Consider the following 10849-nt stretch of genomic DNA (forward strand, 5'->3'; position numbering starts at 1 on the left):
GATAGTCTTTTCATTTTCCCACCTGTTATGTATCAAGGTACGGCCTCTATCTTTCTTGTTCTGCCCTGGGGGTTTAGTTTATAGCACAGTGCCTGACACACAGGGAGACTTCCACAGACATTTGTTTAATAAATGACGAGGGAAGGGCAGTTTTTGCAGCACTGCCCATATTCGTTGCAAGTCTTGACACCTTAATGGTGCTTGTAAGTGAAATCATCTTTTTCTAAATTGTCTTTCTAACAGCCCTTCACAGTACCCTGAACTCTGTGAGCATTTAATAAATTTGAATTTCAGTCACACTGTATTAGGAAGGCCGAAATGCGTTCCATCCGGTTTCCAGTTCTGCTGAAATTAGCGGAGCTCGCCAGGTCCAGGAGCTCAGTCGGCCCGGCGCCCACAGCACAGCACAGCCCTCCAGCCCCAAACTCTCCCGCTTTTCCCGTTGGAGGCTGCAGGGAGGAGCGGAAGATCTGGGATCCGGGGAAGGGGTCGGTATACATACCCAGCATAAATCCACCCAGGAAATATGCCAGCGCTGTAGCCAAGCACATCCAAAGCTACGGAAGACCCTGGACTTGGCCATGGCTTCCGCAGGACTGAGAGAGAAGAGCCTGCTGGCCGAGCGAGCCTCGGGAATGCTGGCGAACTAGAGCGCGCCCAGGGGATCCAAAGAACGGCCAGGTTGCTGCCAACCTCACCTGCTGCAGCCTTGCGCAAAACCCCGCCTCCGCCCCACAGGTGGGTCCAGAGGCGAATGGAAACTGGCAGCAAACTCCTGGCCCCTGGAGCACCCGGGGACTTCGATGGGAGAGAGGAAGCCGTGCAGGGAGAGGAGACATTCTGCCTGTTGGCAGACAACGTCCATTCTGTTGATCCTGGACAAGTCTGCGTTCCGGGGGACTACTGAAAATGTCCCTGCTTGTTCCCTGAAGAACTCTACTTACCAGCCTCTTTCCAGGAGCTGCTGAATGTTGGCAGCCAAGTGCATTTAACTACTGCTTTTCCTTCACTGTTGATCACTCTGCTGTCGGATTCTAATTTCTAACTTGGCACATTTGGGAAACATTTCTGGTCCTGGCTGCTCCCTGATAACACGTTAGTTTCTCAACAACATATAACATCGAAACTGATGGGATTGTGTTCTTTGGTTCTCCCTTACCTGAACAAGTCTCCAAATTTCTGTAATTCTCAAGTTTCTTCCTCTGTGATTGGGGTTTTTGCCTACCTCACTACAATGTTGTAGGTTCAAATTGATACAATTAACCACTGAAAGTGCCTTGCAACATAACTTGATGGTAGGTTTTCAACAAATGTCATCTTCCCTGCCCTCCCCCCTCCTATCACATTTCCCCCAGTATTTCTTTCTGAAAGTGATTTAAAGATTTACAAATGGTGGTCCTCTTAAATAGGATGACTCCATCCATCCATTTTACCCTGGAGGAAATCTTTAGGAATTCCTGATGGGATTCCTCCTATCCAACCAAAAGCAGTTTGCAGTCAGAGCAAAGATGGCTGCTGAGTGGAATATGAACTGGATAGTACATGTCTGGTTATACCCCCAATCTTCGCTGCATTGTCTGAGGCCCTGATAATCTTAGTAAAGACACTTTTCTTTGTTCCTATCAAGTTGCCGGAAGGGTCTAATTTCTTTTTCTTGCACTGTAATTGTTGATAGATGTATTTGATGGTTTTTCCCTTAGCACTTCTGTAGAAGTAATGTACAATAGAAGAAATACAGGTTTCTAATAAATTTCAGACTATACTACTGAATTGGGTAACAAAGTACAGAACTCTAAAACTCTAATGGCTTCCTAAAACTGCTAACAAAAGATCAAGCTCAGCAAGAATCAATCACATTCATGATTGAATGAACTGATGAATATGACTATAATTTTTATGACTTTTTGTTTGAAATATTACTGACTTTTTAATCTTTCATTTTCATATATGAGGAAACATTTCCTCTTATGTAATGAAATATAGCAATTTGGTAAATTATACCTTTGTAAGCAGAATTGAAACATTTATATTTGTTCTCCCCCACCCCGATCCCTCCAGAATTTGAAAACTCTTAGTATTTATGTTTTTATGGCAATAGTTACTTACATAAATCCACTAATAATCTGTTCTCCTTTTAAGAGAGCACAATTGGAAAAATTAATTATATTAAAAGGCTTTGACTAGAATGTCACATTTTAGAATATGCATCCAATCAGACATGACCAGACAGTTTTAGGGAACTAAGATTGACTTTATGGAGGCATAAAGCCCCTTGGAAAATCAGCCTGGCACCTTGCTTGCAAAGTTCCCAGAAGCCTTACCAGGTGAGAAAGTAAGGTCACTTCCTGGCAGATATAAGAACCTCAGGATATTTGGGGGACCTCAAGAAGAGAATTAACCCAAATCTATAGGTATTACAGGTGAATCTGATGGTAAGTTCTTGGCTTGGCTGGCTGACTTCAAGAGGCTATTAAAAATTCAGTCTGGAGATTCCTTATGAAAAGTTTCAGCAAAGAGTATTTAAAAGAGCCTATGTGAAAAAAAAAAAAAAAAAGAGCCTATGTGCTCAATTGCTATCCTTGCCAGACTTATGTAAATATTCAGGCCAAATTTCTTGTAACTCATCTTATTTTGCAAACGAATTAATTTTAATTTGGCTTTCTTTGATAAAAGTGAGGGTGACTATAGAGAGAAAAAATTTCTCTTCAGTAGAAACTATAATACACTGTTATTAATATTAGATTCTAGTTCTATTAATCATCCTTGAGATTTTGGTTGTCCACCTGAAAACCAAAATGGATCCTGAATTCTTCTAGTTTCTTCAAATATTTGACTACAATTCTTCAAACTAACATTTCCAATTTTTCTCCCACTTTTGACTTGGAATCATTGAGAACTAAAGCTGCCCTTTCCCTGAAACCCTGCTATCTGAAGCTGAACAGCTTGATATAAATGTAAGAGAGACCACCACAATAGCCCATGCTTAGGCAATCTCTGTACCTGTTGCTTTGTAAGCCACTCAGAAAGTTTACATGAATACCTAATGACATCATCAGAGACATTTCTAACTGCAAAAGATGTTTCAACCTTCAGATCTAGAAATCTTCTCAAATGGAAGCTCTCAGGACTCAGTTGCTGAGTTTATATTTGTTCCAATCATTAAACTTTGTTTTACTTTTGTCTCCACAGAAATGCGTCTTATTAAATACCTGACTGCTCACACCCTATAGGCCTAAATTTGAGAGCCCACTTGCATCACTGCCTCCTGAAATGAGTAACTGACATGACCTACTGTCAGAACTAAGAAATTGGCTCAGTGAGATGAAGCAATCTATTGACTCAATTTCTGGAATGTGAAACTTCTTAAAAGAAATTTCAAAGTCAGGACTGTAGGAGAGCAAAATTTGCCACCCCAAAATGTCTCTTTGGTATGTGTACTATTTCTAGATGAAAACAGCCAAGGCCTCAAAGACTCAGGAATAAACTTTTACCTTCCCCCTAACTGCCGAAAAGAATGTAGATAGAGGACCAGTGGCAGGAATGGAGCTATCACCATTGATAACTATAGGATGAACCAGGTGTGGTAGACAGGGAAGAACCAGGAATAGTCTGTTAAAATTCCTCTCAGTGTTCCATTGTCTCTACCTGGCCCAGCAAACTTTTTTTTTTTTTTTTAACCAAACATTTGCTTTTCCATTTCCATGTGACATGCCTTCCTCCCCTTTGAAGTCCCAAACCCTGAGAGTTTTAGCCATTGTTGGGAGTTACTCAGTTTTCTGGGTCTCTCTCATGTATACATGTTAATAAATTGTTTGATTTTCTCACGCTGTAAAAGAAGGACTAAGTTATTTGTGAAATTTGTTTTTCTTACTCTTATCTCAGTTTTTATAGCTAGTAAATGTTGACGAATAGAAAAATCATTTCATTCATTAGCACAGCTTCCCAACCTGATTAATCTTCCCAAATTAAAATTAGATTATTCATTTTTTCAGTATTTATTGTGTGGCTATAGCATTCCAGACATCGTAAAAAATTCTGATGATATGACCCTTGCCTTTAGGAAGCCTACAATACAATAAGAAGGCAAATATTGAATATGTAATTCAATGTAAGAAGTTCTAAAAAGGAGCAGTATTACCTTAAATGTGAAGTGTGTCACTGCCTTAATAGGTGACATCTGCAATCTTGATCTTGCCAATCCATTGTAAAAAGTCCAGTTAGCTGGTTTAGCAAGTCTTTGGACTTTTTTAAAAAAAAATATGGATACAAATTCAATATCTCTTCTTCTTAATTAAGCTTAAAGCAGAAGGCTGCTATCTAATTATTAGCATCTTAGAGGATATTTGTATCTTACAAAGCACACTTAACAAAGCAACATTGTTGATTTATGCCAACCCCTTTCAGTCTTTCCTTCAAAGCTAAAAAATATATGAGACTTTTAGTACTGGAAAATCAGTCTCTCAGTAAAACTATTAACACATTTGATCTGCACATTATTCAGAGCCTCTAGCAAGACAGAACTCATTATCTTCTCCATTCATAAAATTAAATTGTTCCTATATAATCTTCCCCCACCCCTTCTAACATCCTAGAAGAGGCAATCTTGTAACTTCAAAGTCAAAATCCCTTCAAATGGGTCACAGCAAGGTTTGAAAACAAAGTACCACATATGTACTAACAAAGCAGTATATGTAAATTTCTTAATAAACATACCAATAATTAAGATTCAATAGAGAAGAATAATGTTTAGTGTCAAATTTCATGTTTTGGCTGAAGATGTTGCCTTATCTCTCATAAATGAGGAATCACCTAGATGCTCACTGTACAGATATAAACATGATGCCATTAATGATGTCACAAGGTGACAGGATGTTCTGGTCATCCAGATAGCAACATTCTCTTTCCAAAAAAGTGAAAAGTTGATGTCATGATGGCTGAGATTCATGACAAGTGTTACATTCTAGTTGAGTATTAAAATCCTATGTCTAAAAACTGCCCAAAGTTAGTTTGAAACTTAAGATGTCAGAATGTTAGTATATTGTACAATAAATCATAACATATAACAGGTGAGAAGTGAGACAGGAGTGTAGTGTGGAAAGTATAAAAGACTGATAAAAGTAAGTGAGAAGAAAGTTTAAAAGAAAGCCAGAAAACCATGACTGGATGATTTCCTCCTGAAGTCACAATTACTCTACTCAACAGTAAATGTAGAAATTAGAAAAGACCCACCAAGTTAAAGTGTAAAACAGAAAGAGGGCTGCAACCCATGTCCTCCTATCAATACCGGCTGTGTGTACCATGATGCTAACATTCCAGGCAGAATGGTAAATTATATTATTTGGCCTTTAAACCATGTTTCCCTATTCAGTATTATAATTAACACATACCTTCGGCCTATTTTCCATGATAGCTTTTACATAATAGTACTAGGATTAGGGGACCCCCTCATGGTTTTTCTTCCAACACTCATTCCTTATTTACATCCTCAGTCCCTGTGTACCTTCAGTACCATTAGGTTATGAATAAATCGCTCTTGATTTATTTATTATTTATTTATTTTTTGGCCGTGTCGCACAGCTTGCGGGATCTTACTTCCTCCACCAGGGCTTGAACCCCGGCCCTCTGCAGTGAAAGCACAGAGTCTTAACCACTGGACCACAAGGGAATTCTTAAAATCTCTCTAGATTTTTGATCTTCCTTCTAACAGCACTTTCTCTATTCTATCTTACCTGACACATATTTTTACTTGATGATACCCTTTCCCCTAAAAGCAGAAAAAATTCCACTTCATGGGAAAGTAGAAATAAGTCCTGTAGGGACTCATGGGATCAGAGAGGAACGATGGACCTTTGCTCTGACATCATCAATTCACTGGTTGTTCTCTTTTGAAGTTACTACCCTCTGATTATATCATCTGCTTCTTATTCTCATCACCATCCCCAGGTGAACACCAAGATATTCTCCCACCTTCTGCAATGTTTTTCACAGCTGTCTTGTAGATTTTTGGTGCACCTCTGGCCCTTAACTCTTCCTTTTCTTTCACATCTTGCATCTAATCCACCAGTAAGGTCTATTGGCTCTGCAATCAAAATATATCATGAATCCAGCTGCTCCACCAGTATTCATCTAATCCTAGCCACAGTCATCTCTCATCTAGACTTCTGCAACAGACCCCTAGCGGGGCTCTTCCTCCACTGTTGCTCCCATACCCATAATCATTGACTCAGTAGTTTTCTTCATAAAGTAGCAATCAGATCATGTTATTATTAAAAATCCTTCAAAGCTTTCTCATTAAACTTAAAAACAAAATTCAGACTCCTTAGAGTGGCAGGTAAACCTACTGGATCTAGCTTTGGAATCTTGCCTCCCTTCAAGGGAAGACAACACTAAGGAAACACATGCAGACCAAGTGCACAGAGACCAGGAAACAACCACATCAGCAGAGATCACCAGCATCACAAAGAAGCAGACAATCCCCAAGGGAGGCCTGTGGTACTGTGCTCTCCCAGCGCTAGTGTAGTGCGTCCATATGCCTACAGATGAAGGCATTGGTAAATGGCCAGTGGCTAAGAGAGTCACTGGTCTTCTTTCAGGGTCTTTTGTGGTGTCATATAAATTTTATGATTGTTTTTTCTTCTTATGTAAAAAAAATGCCATTGGACTCTTCATAGAGATTGCATTGAATCTACAGATGGCTTTCTGTAGTACTGCCATTTAAACAGTATTAATTCTTCTAACCTATGAACACAGGAAACCTTTCCATTTATTTGTTACAATATATTCTCTTTTTTTTTTTTTTTTTTTTTTTTTTTTTGCGGTACGCGGGCCTCTCACTGTTGTGGCCTCTCCCGTTGCGGAGCAACAGGCTCCAGACGCGCAGGCTCAGCGGCCATGGCTCACGGGCCCAGCTGCTCCGCGGCCTGTGGGATCTTCCCAGAACGGGGCACGAACGCGTGTTCCTTGCATCGGCAGGCGGACTCTCAACCACTGCGCCACCAGGGAAGCCCTATTTGTTACAATATATTCTTAATAATGGTCTGAGGAAACTGACCCCATGCTCTATGACTCAGTTTGTATACAAATACCTGGCAATATCCTCTATATTGGGTATTTTCAGGCTCATTTTTGTATGATCTCTACCTCTGGCCCAACTTTAATATTTGTTAGAGGTTCTCAAGAGGAGGCTAGAGACAATGATACCACTCACAGTTTTTAAACCTCCAGATGTCTGCTTCCTTCTATACATTGGATCTCTTAGGTTTCCAACATATTGACTGCACATTAGAATCACTTGGGAGTTTTCAACATGCCAATGGCTGGAGCACAATCCCAGAGATTCTAATTTAATTGGTTTGATGCTACGTATTGGTGTACTTAAGAGCTACCCAGGTGAATATGCAGCTAGAGCTGCAAACCACTGGTCTATAATCTTATTTAAAGTTTGATCAAAGATCAGCAGCATCAGTATCACCTGAGAGCAGTTTAGGCTTTATTTTAGATATACTTAATCAGCATTTGCATTTTGACAAGACACGCAGGTGACCTAAATGTACTTTAATTTAGAGACGCACTGGTCTAGAAAACATACTCCAATAGGACTCAAGTTCTTAAAATAAGTTGATATCTTGAGAACAAGTCCTTCAACATGTGTTTTTCAAGATTAATTGGAATATTTTCAACACTTTGAATTTTTATATATCTTTTAGAATCAAGTTCCATTTTCACAGGAAGAAAAAAATCCTTCTGGGTTTTTGGTTTTAATTTTATTCAGAATTATCTGACACGCATTATTTAACAAATTAAACTGTATATTAAAACATATTACCCCTAATGTAGCTTCATAGAACAAATATCTACATCTGCTTTTAAGAAAGGGGGAAAGGCCTGAAGTTGTATCATATTTATGAAACTGGGGGAGGCGGTGTTCCCGGGCAGAGTGAGCCCAGGCGCCACAGGAGGCCTCCCATCCGCGCCCGCACTGGGAAATCTCTGGGCTTCCTCTCGCCAGCCATCGCCCTTCTGAGACCATTCGAGCCCGTCCGAAGCCGTCAGAGCCCCTCGGAGCCCGTCCGAGCCCGGGGCCAGCGAGTGTCTCATGCACAAGCACCTGGTTCCCCAGCCCCGGCCCCGGCCCCAGCCCGGGGGCCGCGGGCGGCGCGTCAGAGGGAGGCGAGCGCCGCAAGGCGGCGGCGGCTCCTGCGGCCGAGATGGCTCAGGCGAGCATCAGCACCAAGGCCAACGAGGGTCGCTTCTGCTGCTCCTCGTTCATGGGTTGACCGCTCCAGCCGCCTTCTGGAGAGCCTGGACCAGCTGGAGCGCAGGGTGGAAGCTTTGAGAGAAGCTGCTGCTGCAGTTGAGCAGAAGAAAGATTTCCTTCTGAGATGATGCACAGCGTCCAGAACAGCCAGGGCACGCGCAGATCAGCGACGGGGAAAGAGAAGAATTAAATCTGACTGCAAACCGTTTGATGGGACCGTTGAAGTTTCAATGGAAACAATTAGAAACCCCCAGCAGCAGGAGCCCCTCAATCATGCCCCAGGATCATCAACGAGGTGGTCAGCAGGTTTCTGGATGATTTGGGAAACGCCGAGTCACCTAGCGTCGATGTACAGCGCATGCCCCTCAGAGGCGCCTCCTGGGCTGGGAGATCAGAAGTTTCAGTCCATAGTAATTGGCTGTGCTCCTGAATATCAGAGGAAAATTAAGAGAAGACTAGAAACCATGCTTAGGAATGCGCTCCAGCTTGATGATGGCCTTGTCAGAGTTTTCTAAGGGCCCTCATAAATAATGACGTATTAAGGATAAAATATTATTTTAAGTACGCATTCTAAAGGAACTGGTTCCAAAACTCTACAACAAAGTGCTGAAAGCAGATTCAATTAGTGTTCAGACCTAAGAGCCCTTATAAATAATGATGTAATAAGGATAAAATACTATTTTAAGTGATAACTAGTTCCGTATGTTAGGCATAACAACTAATTTGATACTGATAGTTGTTTCCTAAGAGGAAAATATTTCAGTGTCGTTAGTTTTGTGAAGAACAATTAAAGCTAGAAATATTTTGGTTACCTTTCTAGAAGTTTTTAGATTGAATTCTTGTCTTGTGCTAGGCTCTAGCACATCCACTGCTCTTGGATGAACACTTAGTGTGTGAAGGAAAATAAGTGCTCGTCTAAGGGAAAAGCTTCACGGTTCTTTTCTGGCCTGTGTCTGCGAAGACACCGGGGCACATGGGGCATTTGTTTGACTAGACATTCTGTACATAAAGCAGTCCACATATTGAACATACATCTGCTAACCAACCAGTGAGCTTAGAGGAATGGAAGGGAATTTCCCCTACGTCTTCTCTTTCATTCGGCAGTTGTTTTTTGTGACATCTGTATCAAATTATTTTGAACCTAAAGATATATGCATCTCATAATATGAATGTATTCCTTGATAATACATGAAAACATGACACAAAATGTGAGAGAATTCACCTCTAGTTTTACCACTATGAACAACTATATATCCACTTCATCTTTTTTCAAATGCATCATCTTTAAATTTTTAATCATTTCAGAAATACAATGTTGTAGCTTGCCTTCAAAAAGAAAAAATTAAATGCTGTTATAAAGTCTGCTCTTTTTTTTTTTTTTTCAATTTTTGGCATGTGGGCTCAGTAATAGAACCCATGGCCCCTGCATTGGGAGTGCAGTCTTAACCACTGGACCGCCAGGGAAGTCCGCTTTTAATCCTCAACTTAAAAACCTTTTATTCTTAGTCCTAGCAGTTCTAATTTATTTGAATTATTTCAACAAATTAGTTGGATAAATTTACAATTTATATGTAAACCATGTTTACTGTATAGGAAATTTGTAGCTAGTATACAGACCCCCAAAACATGGCTTGCATATTAATTTGTTTATCAATACACCCAAAAGGATGTGCACAAAATTTCACTAATAATAGATAACATAGACACCCCTACTATATAGACAGGACCTTATCAATCTTGTCCCCCAGTGTTTATGTGGGTATCTTTCCTAAAACTGTACAAATATTACATGTTTAATCTTTTGTAATATGACATTACAAAGAAATTGCTTTTATTCTTGTTCAGCTCAGTCATCTTCATATATGTTTAATCCTTACTAGTCACTTGTGTTGTTTAGTTTTCTTCTTCTTTTGTTTTTTTTTTTTAATTTTCCTTGGTATATATAATGTCTTCAATACTGGTTTCTAAGAACTCATTTATGAGTAAGAATGTTAACCATTTGTGATGCAATGCAAATCAAATTCCATATTTTATTGCCATCAATTTACTATGGTGTTTTGTATTTTGGTTGTGTATTAAAGTATAATCATGTTGTGTTTTCTGTAGTGAGTTCTTAGAAAAGTCCATTATTGTTAAGCCAGGACAAAATGACTTACAGATGGCTCCTTAGGGGGGGAAACTTGAGGAACTAGAGAAGGTGTGTGAAAGAGAGATCATAAAACACTGCAGAACTGGCCTTCAGGAACAGCTAGAGGTGGCTAGGCACAGCGGTAGAGATAGATCCAGGGAGATGAAGCTGTGCGTCTGCGAGTTTCTGGGGCAAAGGAGCAGAGAGGGCCTCTCAGGGTCATGTTCTCCCAAGATGGGAGCGCAAGGCTGCGATCTTAATGTAGCTCTGACATCAGGGATCTTCTGGCAACTGTCTCTCTAAAGGCCACTTCATGAACAGTCATACCAAGTTCTATTATATTAGGAAAGGTATTTTCTTCCCTCTGGATTCTTCCTAAATATGAAGTGAAAAACATGCTCTATTGATGGTATTTATATGCAATTAGTCTTCTTGGACTTTTATAAGGTGAAGGTAGGTCAAGG

At 40.2% G+C, this 10849-nt stretch overlaps 1 pseudogene; it reads left to right on the plus strand.

Annotated features, from left to right (window-relative positions):
* Nucleotides 1–8207: 8207 nt before the first annotated feature.
* Nucleotides 8208–8772, plus strand: LOC136126894 (BAG family molecular chaperone regulator 2 pseudogene; annotated as a pseudogene).
* Nucleotides 8773–10849: the final 2077 nt, after the last annotated feature.

This window comes from Phocoena phocoena, chromosome 8, assembly GCF_963924675.1.
Source record: "Phocoena phocoena chromosome 8, mPhoPho1.1, whole genome shotgun sequence".
NCBI lineage: Eukaryota > Metazoa > Chordata > Mammalia > Artiodactyla > Phocoenidae > Phocoena > Phocoena phocoena.